General features: G+C 40.4%; 2 long non-coding RNA genes across 3 annotated transcripts in view; both read right to left on the bottom strand.

Moving 5' to 3' along the window:
• The window catches only part of LOC145647300 (uncharacterized), a 498552-nt gene that overhangs the window by 474606 nt on the left and 9339 nt on the right, over window positions 1–14607 (bottom strand). The window lies entirely within an intron of this gene.
• On the bottom strand, window positions 9853–12323 carry LOC145659981 (uncharacterized). Its single transcript, XR_014126196.1, has 2 exons — window positions 12269–12323; window positions 9853–10665 (listed from the first exon to the last, which is right to left on the bottom strand). It is a non-coding gene; the product is annotated as an uncharacterized LOC145659981 (long non-coding RNA).

Genomic DNA, 14607 nt, shown 5'->3' with positions numbered 1-14607 from the left:
CAATGCCTTATTAAAAAGTGGAAGGACAGCGGGGAAACATCATCTTCGAAGAAGGAATGTGGTTGGAAAGAAATCTTGAATGATCGTGCTCGGCGATCACTTAAACGTGTGGTGAAATCAAATCATAGAAAAACAACAGTAGAACTCATGGGTATGTTTAATAGTGAAAGTAGGAGCATTTACACACGCACAATGCGAAGTGAACTCAAGGGATTGGGACTAAACAGCTGTGTAGCCTTAAGAAAACCACTTGTCAGTGAGGCTAACCGGCAAAAATGGCTTCAGTTTGCTAGGGAGGATAAATATTGGACTCTGGAGCAATGGAAGAAGGTCATTTGGTCTGATGAGTCCAGATTTACCCTGTTCCAGAGTGATGGGTGCATCAGGATAAGAAGAGAGGCGGCTGAAATGATGCATCCATCATGCCTAGTGCCTACCGTACAAGCCTATGGGGGCAGTGCTATGATCTGGGATTGCTGCAGTTGGTCAGGTCTAGGTTCAACAACGTTATGTGCCCAAAGAATGAGGTCAGTTGACTATCTGAATATACTGAACAACCAGGTTATTCCATCAATGGATTTTTTTTCTTCCCTGATGGCATGGGCATATTCTAAGATGACAATGCCAGGATTCATCAGGCTCAAATTGTGAAAGAGTGGTTCACCAGCATGAGACATCATTTTCACACATGGATTGGCCACCACAGAGTCCAGACCTGAACCCCATTGAGAATTTTTGGGATGTGCTGGAGAAGACTTTGTACAGTGGTCCAAATCTCCCATCATCAATATAAGATCTTGGGAAAAAATTGATGCAACTCTGGACACAAATAAATGTTGTGACTTGCTTGTGGAAATGATGTCACAGCGAACGCATGCCGTAATCAAAGCTAAAGGCGGCCCAATGAAATATTAGAGTGTGTGACCTTTTTTTGGTCAGGCAGTGTATTTTCTCAATGATTCTTGAAACTTGGTGCTCAAACAACCAGAGCTGAAATCTAAATGTCTTTATATGCCTCATGTCAGCCACAATTCCAGGGTGTTTATACTTTAATAGAAACACCTAGTATGTCCACAGTTAGAAAGTACAGCCTATCTGTTTCCATGAATATTTTGTGTTAGAGATCCACTATTTTATCACTGGTCAGTTTCTGACCACATGACCCAGGCACCTTGGACTAAATATGGGGAGATTAAAATAAAGCACAAACAGAATGTCATATTTTATTTCTGAGTGTTTCAGGTCTGTGATCTATTAGTGTTGCATCAGTGGGTTCAGATTCATATTTTAGATGAGAATAGCATTCCATATTTGTCTAGTTGACTGTATTTTTATTCATAGTACGATAGTTATTGGTACAGACCAGTCACTAAGGGTAGTCAACATTTCATGCATACTATAAATATACAAGAGGTTGGTTTACCTGTTACTTGGAGTTGGACCTCTATAAGATGATGACTGCTGATGCTACACCTGTACTGTCTCCAGTCCTCTTTAGTCAGACCAGATATGAACAGAGAGAAATTTCCTGGAGCAGTAACCAGCTGAATTCTATCAGTGTAACGGTTTGTCTGGTCAGTTGACTAGATGACTTTAGATTCTTTATAAAAAATGTAAAAAAAAAAAAAACTCCATCTGACAGTCTTTGTCTCGGCCAGCAGTTCAGTTTAAGATCTTCATCAGTTTTATTAAAATATGAATGGATTATAAAAATCTTGTATTTGTATTTGCACATACTCATTCAAGGTTACCCAGCACTAAAGTCTCCACTAGGTGGAGCTACTGAGAAAGAAATACAGTAGGGATACTGTGACGGAGGCATTTTGCATCAGTGACAATGTGTATCCTTGTTAAACCTTCGTTCATTTATTACTTTTGTTTTTTAATGCCTTATCTTATTTTCACAAAACATTAAATGTATTACTGCACAAAATCACACTACCAATGAGCATTCATCTTTGACTTTTTGATATGAAGCATTATCTAGTGCTCAAGTCACCTGTTCTTGCACCGCTCTGTCACTGGGTTTTAATATTACAGACGAGTGCAGCACATCAGAGCGATCCTGGAGAAACGCTGGCATGTGAACTCATGCAGGATTTATCCTTAAAGAGCAGCTCTGATCCAGACAGAGTGAGACACTGAAGCTTCAAATCATAACCTTTAACCCTTTAATCCTTTAAATCATGTACTCAAAGTAGACTACAAAATCTTTTTAAAATAATGCTATAAGGTATTACAAGTGCCCATAAAGACTTGATGGATGCAAAATGTTCTGAACATTCATAATGCGTTAAGTGCTTTGTATGAAAGGTCTTCCCTTTTCTTATTTATAATGTGCTATGTCTATTTATAATCATTTAATCATGTAAATTGCCTTTTACTTTAAATGATTAATTCCTAATTTAATTTTGCATTGTATTATTTAAATTGTCCAACTTTCATTTATTTTTATTTTTTATTTTTGCAAATAAGATGATAGATCTCAGGATGTAATAAGCTTTATTATTCATTCTATTCCCTGTAAAGCTCTTTATAAACTGGGTTTAAGAAAGTGCTGTACAAGTTTACAGTTTACAGTTTTTGTGCACAGTTTACATTTTCTGACTACCATATTTGTGTAAGTGGGTTCATTGTAAATCTGCAAGTGATTTGAACTACACTAATGTTATAACTCTAATTCTTGGTTTGCCCAGATAAACACTTCCTGCGTCCTGCCTCCTTCCTGGGGTTGGTGAACCTTTGTTAGGAAAGCTGTCATGGTACGGCCCCTCCCCCCAAACGTGTGTGTGTGTGTGTGTGTGTGTGTGTGTGTGTGTGTGTGTGTGTGTGTGTGTGTGTGTGTGTGTGTGTGTGTGTGTGTGTGTGTTTATCTGTATGGCTATGCCCTCCCTGTGTTTCACACCTGCTCCTTATTGTGTGTCATTAGTATGCATGTATATAAGTCTTGTGTCTGAGTATAAGTGTTGTTGATGTTTAAACCCGGTTAGCCTGCTAACCACTTAGATGTCTTTTGTGTATCACAATAAATGTTTGTTGTGTGTAACATGACTCTTCCTCGCATCCTGCTTTACCTCCTCGCATCACAAAAGCAGGCCTTAAAAAATGGAGCTCTGCAGCCATCACTTGTTGAAGCAGTGGGAACTGAAACTGTGACTAACAGCTCAAAGAAAACTAATCATTCACCATTCTATGAATTTCACAAAACAAACGTACATAAAGTTAGCTATAAACTTATGGAGTTTCTAACTGAGACTCCAGCACCTGCCATACCTACATAATCTCCATGTTAAACAGACATAAGCAGTGTGCAGATAATACATTAGCATTTATCAAACTCCGCCCACCAATGACATCACCTCTCCACACTGCATCCACTACCTTCATCGGCCCATGCTGTGTCCTACACCATCATCATAGACACGTGCGAAGCTTCTTCTTGTGCTAAACTACACCGTGTGCTTGGATTGGTCGTTAAACACTTTGAAGCCGTGTGTAAGAAAATTGCCAGGAAACTATCAGTAATCAAAAAACACACTGAGTTAATTCAGAACTTTTGTTTATTTGTTTATTTTAAATTTAAATGAATAACAAAGGAAAACTATGTAGAATTAATGACACTGTGTGTGTGTGTGTGTATTAGTTAAGTTTGATGGTGGTATATTCTCTTTTATCTGCAGTGTCTTCGACCTTTGCTGTTCTGGTTGTGTTACTGTGCGCTAGAGTGGAGTACATTACATCATCCAGAGAAAATATAAACATTAATACTCACACACACACACACACACACACACACACACACACACACACACACACACACACACACACACACACACATATATTTCTATACAAGTTCACAATTATAACAGGTCTCAGTGTGAAGTTCTCTGTACAATATCCAGTAATCCATCTCCTGCTTATCTGCTCACCTGGTAGACAGGTGCTGGTAACACGAGAGTCATGGGTTTGATTGAGAACACACATACTGTCATACTGATAAACATGTGAGATGATATTGATAACAACATCTGCCTTATACTGTACATGTAAACATGGACTGTGGGTGTGATAAATTGAAAGTCTGACAGAATAGACCATTTGTGCCTTCAGAATGAAGGAAGAAAGCTGAAAAGACCCTTTAAAATGGGGCAGTGTTCAGTGATGTAACAGCTGAGAAAAGCATGCTACCCTGCCTGTGTCCTGCATTTTGAGGTGGCTTTTGTGTGCAAGCATGTTAATGAACCATATGGGTTCAGCTAGAATAGAGCGAACGCAGCGTGCTGTCAGTCTTAAGGGGGAGTGTGTACTCACCTGTGTCCTCACGTCTCTGCTCTCCCTCTGCCCACATCTCTGAACTACAGAATGAAAGCAGACAGAATGAGGCACAGTAAGCACAACATGTGTGTGTGTGTGTGTGTGTGTGTGTGTGTGTGTGTGTGTGTGTGTGTGTGTGTACCTCTGTATCTCCAGTAGATAACTCCAATTCCTAACAGCAGCAGAACAGGAATGAGGATGAATTAATACATTCTGGCAGAATCTGAATCTGTAAATGGGAAAATATAAATAAGGAGGGAACGTGTGTGTGTGTGTGTGTGTGTGTGTGAGAGAGAGAGAGAGAGAGAGAGAGAGAGAGAGAGAGAGAGAGAGAGAGAGAGAGAGAGAGAATGTGTGCATGTGTAACAAATAAAATGTGAATAAATGTTACTATTTCACTAAAGACACAGCCGAGCTTTCACATTGTATCTTCACATCTTATCAAAACACATCAGAACTATGACCTCTTACCTTTATCTGGGGTCTCTGTGTTGTGTGTTCCAGTAGGTGCTTGATATGATGTGGTTGAAGGTATTGGTCTAGTCTGGACTTTGGTCACTGGAGTAGAGTTTGTAGTGAAAGTGGGGAGAGAGAAGAGAGAGAGAGAGAGAGAGAGAGAGAGAGAGAGAGAGAGAGAGAGAGAGAGAGAGAAAGAGAGAGAGAGAGAAAGAGAGAGAACATTAAATCTCTGTTCATCTCAAAACTGCATATGGACTAAATGAAAACAGCAGCAGGTTCATTTACCTGTAATATCAAGTAACACTCTCCTGACAACATTACTGTTCAGGGAACACACATACACTCCTTTATCCTCCTCAGTCAGTTGTGATACGAGTAGAGACACATTTCCTGGAGAATAACTGAGCCGCTGAACTCTGCCTGTGTAACGCTGAGTCTGGTCAGTGGGGTAGATTTCTTTGTCTCTGGAAGGTCCCTTTAAGAGTGTGTGGTTTGGTGTGTAGTGCAGTCCAGGAGCAGGGCAGTAGAACAGACCCTCCCACATGACCCTGTAGATTCGTCTGTCCAGCTGTGGATGTGCAGTCAGTGGAACACACAGGAACCAAAGCAAATCATTATAGACACACAGTTCAAATAAACTGTCATGTAATCATAATAATCATGTGATTAAGAAATACAACTCCATGGTGATCTTTAGAATGTTAATAGTGTTGACCTACAATGAGATGGCAAAGACATTTGCAGTGTATGTTTAAAAAAGCAACATACAGTTTAGTATAAAATGAGTTTTGTTAAGTCAGTAGAAATAGAGATGTGATGCCTTTTACCTGTAACAGTGAGTTGCATGTCTGTGCATTCACTCCCATTAATAAAACACCTGTAGTCTCCCTCATCCTCTTCAGTCAGGTGTGATATGAGTAGAGAGAGATTTCCTGGAGAGTGAGCAGTAGCCAGCTGAACTCTGTTTCTGTACTGTTCAGTCTCACTGGAGATCTCAGTATAACTGGAGTTTTGGTGTTTATATCAGGTAAAACTCTCAGGTCTGCTGTGTGGTTCAGTGCAGGAAAAGGGCAGCTGTACTGAGTCTCCTACATGTGCTCGGATATGTAATGTTCTTCTACTCTTTACCAGAGTGCAGCCTGCAGAAACATAAATTAAACAGTAAATTAAACAGTAAATTAAGGTAATCAGGGTAATCCTTTTGAAGCTTTATTGTGTATTTAAAATTAAGTCACAAAATGCAGGAGTGACCAATGATTATTTGTGAAGCAAACATTGAATCAAATTTTGATGAGAGGAAAGATGAGAAAGACTCACCGACTCACACATAAATGTACAGTTTCATATAAAATGTAGTTTCATATCACTCAGCATTAAGAGAGAATTTCACACTCACCTTCAGTGAGATGAAGCACAGTGAAGAGAAAACACAAACTGAAAACACCACTGACCTCCCAGCACACACTGACAACTCTACACCCAGAACTCCACCACCACTGTGGACACACACTGACTCCAGAACTCTCTCAGCAGTACTTCAGTCCAACAGACCCTAATGTCCACCCAGCAGAGAGGAACTGGGAACAAATGAGCTTGGCCAGACCTCTTCTGTTCTTTAATGTTCTCATCAGCAGTTTCACAAAACCAAACACATTATTGTTTATTTAATGTTTATTTAATGACATTTTGCACTATATTGGGCTGTTTGCACTTGTGTAGCATGTTGCCTGTTGCACTGTTGTTTTTATGTTGCACTATGGTCCTGGAGGAACATTGTCTCGTTTTTGTTGTGTACTTGTATATAGCTGAAATGACAATAAAACCTCTTGAACTTGCCACGTGGGTCCTGAGAAGACTTGCTGTTACTCTGTTATAACTTCACTTCACAGCGCACACACCCACTCTGACCCAGCTGCTGTCCCTGTGAAATGCACATGCATGGTGTGGCCACAGGGTGGAGCTGTTTCCTGCACAAACCTGTTTCCTACTCAAACTGTGTTTTCTGTTTAGACTGACAGACTAGAAAGCACACACAGGCTTTCGCTGGTAGTTCATAAACATGATTTGCTAGGGGTTCACACATTTTTCCCAAATTTCCAAATACAAATATTGTCATTTGCAGAACATAACATCTGGCAAAATAACAAAAATGATGCAATGTTTACAGACCTCAAAAATGCAAAGAAAACAAGTTTACATTAATTTTTAAACAACACTAATAAAAATAATAATTCCCAAATCAATATTTAGTGGAATAACCCTGATTTTTCAACCACAGCTTTTATGTGTGTTGGTTTGCTCTCCACCAGTCTCTCATTGCTCATTAAATTAGATTAAACAAGAGGTGATGACCCAGTCAGAACCTCATTAATTATATATGAACGTGTGTGTGTGTGTGTGTGTGTGTGTGTGTGTGTGTGTGTGTTTCTAAGTGTGTGACCAAAAACATTTTTTGCAAAGTCACCTTTTGTGAATAAAACAAAGTGGAGAGAAAATTAAATCTCACCAGCATTCTCACTAAGAAACAGTCCCTCATTTTCACACTCTCGTACCTGGACATGCCTAATAATTTAGTCTCTCTTTCTGCCGAGGTTCACCTACCCCTGATGTCATGATGTTATTGAGCCTACACCCATCTCAGCTGCCATGGCTACTCCCTCCACCCACTGATGTCCCTTGCTGTAGCCCACCACACCTCCACCCCAGCCAACTACTTGATGGACGTTAAAGGACGTTCTCTTGCGGATGGGTTTCGGACACGTGCACTCCATCGGGACAAGACTAGGACATCTAGAAAACTGGACTAGACATTAATTGCTTATTTTTTAAATTGTATTATTAGTTTTTTACTTTTGTCTTAAAATTGTTATTATTGTGGTGACTGTTGTCGGCCAGAGGAGGATGGGCCCCACCTTCGAGTCAAGGTTTCTTCTTCATGCTCTAGGGAGTTTTTCCTTGCCACTGGGGGCTTGGACTTGGACATTTGTAACACTGCTTTGTGACAATTTCTGTTTTAAAAAGCACTACATAAATAAATTTGATTTTATTTATTATGATACACCATTCAAAAATGTCATATTCATGTGACACTCTGTTTAGGAAGTTGCAGTTATATGGACTTAATGCAGCTAGTGAGTCCTTAATATGTCAACAAAAGAATAAATAAATGAATTGAACATTTAATATCAGTCTGTTCAGAGTATGACACACCTGAGTGTGTGCTGCGTTCCCAATGCCTTTACAGATTACAGCGGAGTATCTCATTTCTTGATAATCCTGCGGAAACCCAAACGCTTGGTTAAATGAAGAAAGCTGCTGAGGTCATTAGAGTGGAAGTAATGTCTGTGCATATGGAGTGATATGCAGTGTTAGCTCAGTGGTTAAGGTACTCAGCTAGTAATTAGAAAGCTGCCAGTTGCCACTGTTGGGCCTCTGTGCAAGGCCCTTAATCCTCAATCGCTTAAATTGTATTCAGTTATAACTGTAAGTTACTTTGGATAAAAGTGTGAGTTAAATGTTTTAAATGTTATATATTGGCTTTCTGTATTTCTGAACTATTTCTGATTGCTTACTTCTGTTTTGTGCCCCTCCTGGATTTGTCTGCCTGGATATTTTGTCTCTCTGGATTTCAACCTGGACTTTAGTTCCTTTCTGTGATGCTCCCTGGCTCTGTTTATCCTATAGTACTGGTTCTGATCCTTGCCTGAGTTTGACTGTGTTGGATTATCCTTTTCTGATTAAAATCACATTTCATTTTATCCTCGAGCATCTAGCTTTCTCTGAAACATCAGTGTCACTGGAGTGAATATGACATTGTTCCTCAGAATCCCTCATGAGTCAGTTAGTGATTTATTGATTAAACCATGAGGTTCAGAGCTGGATCACAGCAGAACTTAAAGTTCATGAATCTCAAAAAGTAACATGGTCGTGTGTGTGTGTGTGTGTGTGTGTGTGTGTGTGTGTGTGTGTGTGTGTGTGTGTGTGTGTGGGCTGTCCAGCCTTCCTGATCAAGTGTGTAGTGACCAAGAGCTGAATCATACACAGAATAACCAAGTGAGGAATAAATAAACAAAAATAAACAAGTGAGCACATTTCCACTCATTACTAATAACCACCTCAGAAATAAATATAACTTCTTCAGATATTATATATACATATATGAAGAAGATTCCAAGTTCCACATCCTGAAAAGCACCTTACTTGTAAGAGATCTTCTTCACACTCCATTTAGGCATCACTGGTGCAACAGGACAAAAGCAACAAACACAACTGGCACATCTGGGTGATGCTGTTGAATGTGCATGTTCATGTGTTTTAGCACACACACCCTACAACACCAACACACTGTCCTCGTCCACCACTCAGGTTGCTGGGAAACTTTCCCACACAGGTGATTTGAAAGAAACAGCTCATAGTGTTAACGATTCAGTAAATGTCGCTAACGAGCTTGAGCGACATTTAGCCTAGCATGTTGCTAACTTGCTCATAGATTACAGCTTAAGGTTTGGAGTGGAAATCGCAGATGTGAAGTTTGATTCCACATTATGTTCATTAGCCTTCACACTTAGACTACTGTGTTTTCTCTGTATGACTGCATACAGTGAACTGTAATGTGTATGGGGTGATTTGGGATGAAAACACATACCACTGCACTCCTAATATTTATATTTTAGTATAAGTATATAGGTAATAATGTCATATAAAGCTGTAGCAAGCCAACTGCCTCAGCTACAACAGCAAAATAAATTCATTTTGCAGAACCTTTTCAATGCAGCTCTACTGCCCTAAGCAACTACCTCCTATGACCAGCCTACATATAAACCCTTTCACACCAAGAACTGGACCAGAGTCGCCTGTTTGGGGAAAAAAGGTCTGAGTGAGACTGTTTCCATGTCACTGATCTGGTTTCACACTGTGTACAATTCTGCAGAACCATCTGCTCTACTTTGGAGTTCAACCCTGGTCCTAAAGAGAAAGTAACAGACAGTGACATCCAACTGCTGTCAGTGAACTACACCACACACACCTTCATGATGTATGTGGTTATCAGTGGGTATAAACAGAAACCACAACTCTCTGTCCTGCTTTGGCTCTTTATTTATGAAACAGCAATAGACTCTCACAGTGGAAGTGATGCGTACAGACAAGGGACGGCATTTGACTATAAAATGACCTGCTTAACATAAAAATGTGCTACAATTTAAAGATTAAACATCCAAAAATGCTTCAACAGAGATACACAAATAAAATGAAGAAAAACCATTCTGCTGAAAAAATCCATAATGTAATAAAACATAATAAATTGTTTTTATTATTGTACAGACATTTGATACTTGTAGGAAATGATACTTGTAGGAGTCACAATTATAGTTGCAGACTGAGAAAATTTTAATTGACGTTTACAGCATTTAACATTTAGATTTAGCAGTTAGCCTCCTTTCCCATGTAGAAGATGAAATCAAGAGGAATAAAACCCAAGTACTCTGGTTCTTGGAGTGGCTACACTGTAATGTTATCAGTCTTAGTCCTGCCCCTGTCACTGTTAGTCCTCCCCTACAATTCCTAACTTATGCCAGTCTGAAACCACACCTGGAGTAACTAATTAGAAGTTAATTAGCAATTACCAATAGATACAGAAAATTATACAAAGACAGCACTGAAACCAAGACAGAAGAACATAACTACACTTCACTGGCTAGATACCATACAATAAAAGTCTGTGTGTGTGTGTGTGTGTGTGTGTGTGTGTGTGTGTGTGTGTGTGTGTGTGTGTGTTCAGGTTTGTTAATTTAGTTTGATATTGACATATTCTGTATTATCTCCATTATCCATTGCTCTGGGTGCTGGTCTGGTGGTGTTTATATGGGCTAGAGTAGAATACATCACATCATCCTGCAGAAAAGATCACAATTACAAAATATTAGCACACATACATATAGAATAATGCACACCCTGTTGAGTGGATTAATACAAGTGTTAATACAATAAATGTATTGTATTGCAGAGGTGTTAATTTTAATATACATTTAATCCATAAATGCACATGTAAATATAATTTATGCAAGCATGTGTGTAATCTGTTTTATACATTCACAAACATTTAAACACTCACCAGCCACTTTAATAAAGACCTGCAGTCTGTAATTTAATATGTGCACATGTCTTACAGGTGTGCACCACTGTTTAGTGTGTGACCACAGGAGCACTGCTGAATGGATCCTACCTGGATGGTAGACCACTCTCAACAAACAAGTGTTTCTGCAGTGGTAGTGTCTTTAGGGCATGTATGAGTGTGTAACAAGAAAAGCAGTGTGTCTGAAGTTTATACACAAGCCGGTGGAACTGCACACAGGTATATAATGCAGCTAGCAGATAACGATGTAGTGTAAAGGTGATCCTAATAAAGTGGCTGAGGAGAGTAACCACATACATACATCACCTGCCCTTTTTAATACAAATGATAAATGTGTGTTGATCAATTTTTCTTTAGTTAATGAGTGCTTACTGAAGAGATCTTGGAAACTAGTCTGACCAAAATGAATTTTTCCAGTACGCAAAATATACCCAGATGACATACTGCTACGGCCAATTAATCCAGTACGTGACCAGGCCTGTCTCCGTGGTGTACTGCATCTCATCATGCAACGGTGGTGGTAAATCACAAGTGGGTAGAACTTCATACATTCGCATGACCTTTTTGTGTTTGTGTTGTTGGGTTTGTGCTTTTTACACACTGGATATTATGCATCATACTACTACAGGGAACAGTAAACAGTATACAGTATATAATGAGTCCAGTATGCAGCATACAGTATGTAGTAAGCTATTTTCTATATAGCCCAAAGGTTTCTTGCCTCATGTCGGTGTTACATGAAGGGATTGGCCGGCAATTACATTATTTTCCGGCGCTTTTCTACTACTTTGGTTGATTCAGAAGTTACTTCTGAGTGCAGTGAGGCGTCTAAAAAGGCCCAGTAGCATAAAGGTACTGCTATAGAGCAGGTGATCATAATAAAGTTATCATCAAGCATATAGCGTACACACACACACACACACACACACACATAAGCAATGCTTAACATCTCTAGCTACAACAGTCATAAATGAATGACTGCTGAAAAGTCACTGGTAAACTACAGCACATTAGGCAAATAACAACTACTCTGTGAAACTACAGAATATTAAACAATTAACTGCTTTGCTAAACTACAGCATATTAGATGATGTCATACTGTCTGTCATAATTTAGCAATCAGAATCGACTGTGTGCACTGCAGTAAAGACTGTAGTGAAGTTCTCTGTGCACACAAGAATAAGGCCCTTAAAGTTTTTCCATACTTTCAGAAACACATGACCTCTCACGAGTACCTGCATGACTTTCACTGGGTCTTAACAGGCAGAAATTAATCAATAATCCAAGCTCTGACACTGTAGAACAGATCTGTGTACTGAATCAGAGTTCACTGATATTATAACATGGATGTGTGACACCCACCTGTGTCTGCTGATCTCTCCTCTGTCCTGTTTGTCCCTCTCTGCTCACCGTCTGTTCACATCTGTGAACTACAAAATTAACTCAGTGTGAGATGGACAGATATGTATGTATTTATTTATATACAGATTTTATTATCAAGAGCATCTCACATGTTTATCAGTATGTGTGCCCTCTGGGAAGCAAACCCATGACAGTGTGTTATCAGCACTGTGCACTACCTGTCTACCAGGTGAGCAGAGGTCTGTATTACTGGATAATATTGCACAGAGAACTTCACAATGAGACCTGTTATTGTCTGTGAACTTGAATAGGAGTGTGTTTGTGTGTGTGTGTGTGTGTGTGTGTGTGTGTGTGTGTGTGTGTGTGTGTGTGTGTGTACCTCTGTATCCAGCAGATGACTCCTAATCCCATCAACATCAGTAAACCCCCCGCACCAGCTAAGATGACATGACGTGTGTATACTGGAGAATTGTCTGCATTTCCTGCATGTGGGAATGTAGGAAGCAGAATTAAAATTTGATGTGTTATTTGTCACTTTTAATATTATATTGTATGATTTTTATAACAAGCATTCAATATAAATGTTTTTTTGGCACAAAAACAAAGAGGATGGAGCATGAATGAGTCTCTGCATTGCTACAATCTGAAATTACAAATTTTGGCATTATACTTGACAGAGTTGACAATATTGATATTGATTAATATTGATAATATTATTAGTAATTAATAAAAGTTGACATTGTCAATGTCATTAAGACTACATTTGTAGTCCTTTAACCATTTTCAGATGTTATTGTAGTAGTAGGTTTAGAATGAAGCTGTTGGACTTGTTTTGTCAGTGTGCACTGGAGTTCCAGGCATTTGTTAGTGTCTCTCTCTCTCTCTCTCTCTCTCTCTCTCTCTCTCTCTCTCTCTCTCTGCAGACATTCTCCCTCATTCCTGGCCTGGCCACCTCCTGTCACATCTCTGTTGTGCTTGGACTGACACGACTTTTCATTGTTACCCTACCAATCCCAGTGTCTGCCTTTGTCTGTCCCCATTCATGTCTTTGTAACTGTCCCAATCCCAGCTGTGGTTCGGTTCCTGTTATCCCGTATCCCGTGCTCCTACTCTCAGCCGGGCTCCCGTCCATCCCACTGCCCAAGCTGGAACCCACTCGTCTCCTGTCCAGCCTGCTGTCAGGTCTCTGGTTGTGGTACAAAGTCCTGTTTCCACCCCTCACCCGATGGACTTGCCCCTTTTTTTCCTCCTTTCCCACCTGTCCTTGTCCAGGTTCTCCAGACCCTGCTGTGTGATGCTGGGCTCGGGCTCCCTTGTCAACTGTTATGCACGTCAGGAGCCCCGTGTTAAGGAGGGTGTGGGTGCTACTGTAACACCCCTCACCACCATCACACAGGAGCCCCGTGTTAAGGGGGGTGTGGGTGCTACCGTAACACCCCTCACCACCATCACACAGGAGCCCCGTGTTAAGGAGGGTGTGGGTGCTACTGTAACACCCCTCACCACCATCACACAGGAGCCCCGTGTTAAGGGGGGTGTGGGTGCTACTGTAACACCCCTCACCACCATCACACAGGAGCCCCGTGTTAAGGGGGGTGTGGGGGCTACTGTAACACCTCTCACCACCATCACACAGGAGCCCCGTGTTAAGGAGGGTGTGGGTGCTACTGTAACACCCCTCACCACCATCACACAGGAGCCCCGTGTTAAGGGGGGTGTGGGTGCTACTGTAACACCCCTCACCACCATCCTCCTCCCCATGTGCTCCTTTGTTTGTTTTTGTTCCTCCACATGCTTTGTGTTGTTCATGCCCTCACACAGGGGTCCTGTGTTTCTCCTTTCACTTACCCCCGTCACCTGGGGGTACCTAGTCTCACCCTCATTATTTACCCTATAAAGCCCAATCCTGTACAACGACTAATGTTATTTTGCCTTAATCGCTTGTATGACATTGTGTATGCAACATTAGCACAGTACGTTCATGTGTGCTTTCATTTTCATTAAAAAAAACTAACAAACAAAAAAGAACACATCACACCAGGCTAACTCATGCTTGCATCCTGCCCCACACTCGTTAAACCAATGTGTGTTACCGCCATTGGTAGTTGATGGACTGAATGTCTTATAACCATTTGGAGACGTCTGAAGCTGCAGGGCTCGCTCTCTCTCTCTGTCTCTGTCTCTCTCTCAGTGCATTTCAGTTCAGTAAGCTTTACTGGCGTGACCATATACCACTATAGTATTCTAGTATTGCCAAAGCAGTATTATAACATGAACATTACACAATATTACAACCTTTGCAATTATGGAAATTAAGAATTCTGTTATGATAAAGAACT

Source organism: Electrophorus electricus, chromosome 2 (genome assembly GCF_041902795.1).
Source record: "Electrophorus electricus isolate QZ-2024a chromosome 2, ASM4190279v1, whole genome shotgun sequence".
Classification (NCBI taxonomy): Eukaryota; Metazoa; Chordata; class Actinopteri; order Gymnotiformes; family Gymnotidae; genus Electrophorus; species Electrophorus electricus.
This window is presented reverse-complemented; position numbering and strand designations above follow the sequence as displayed.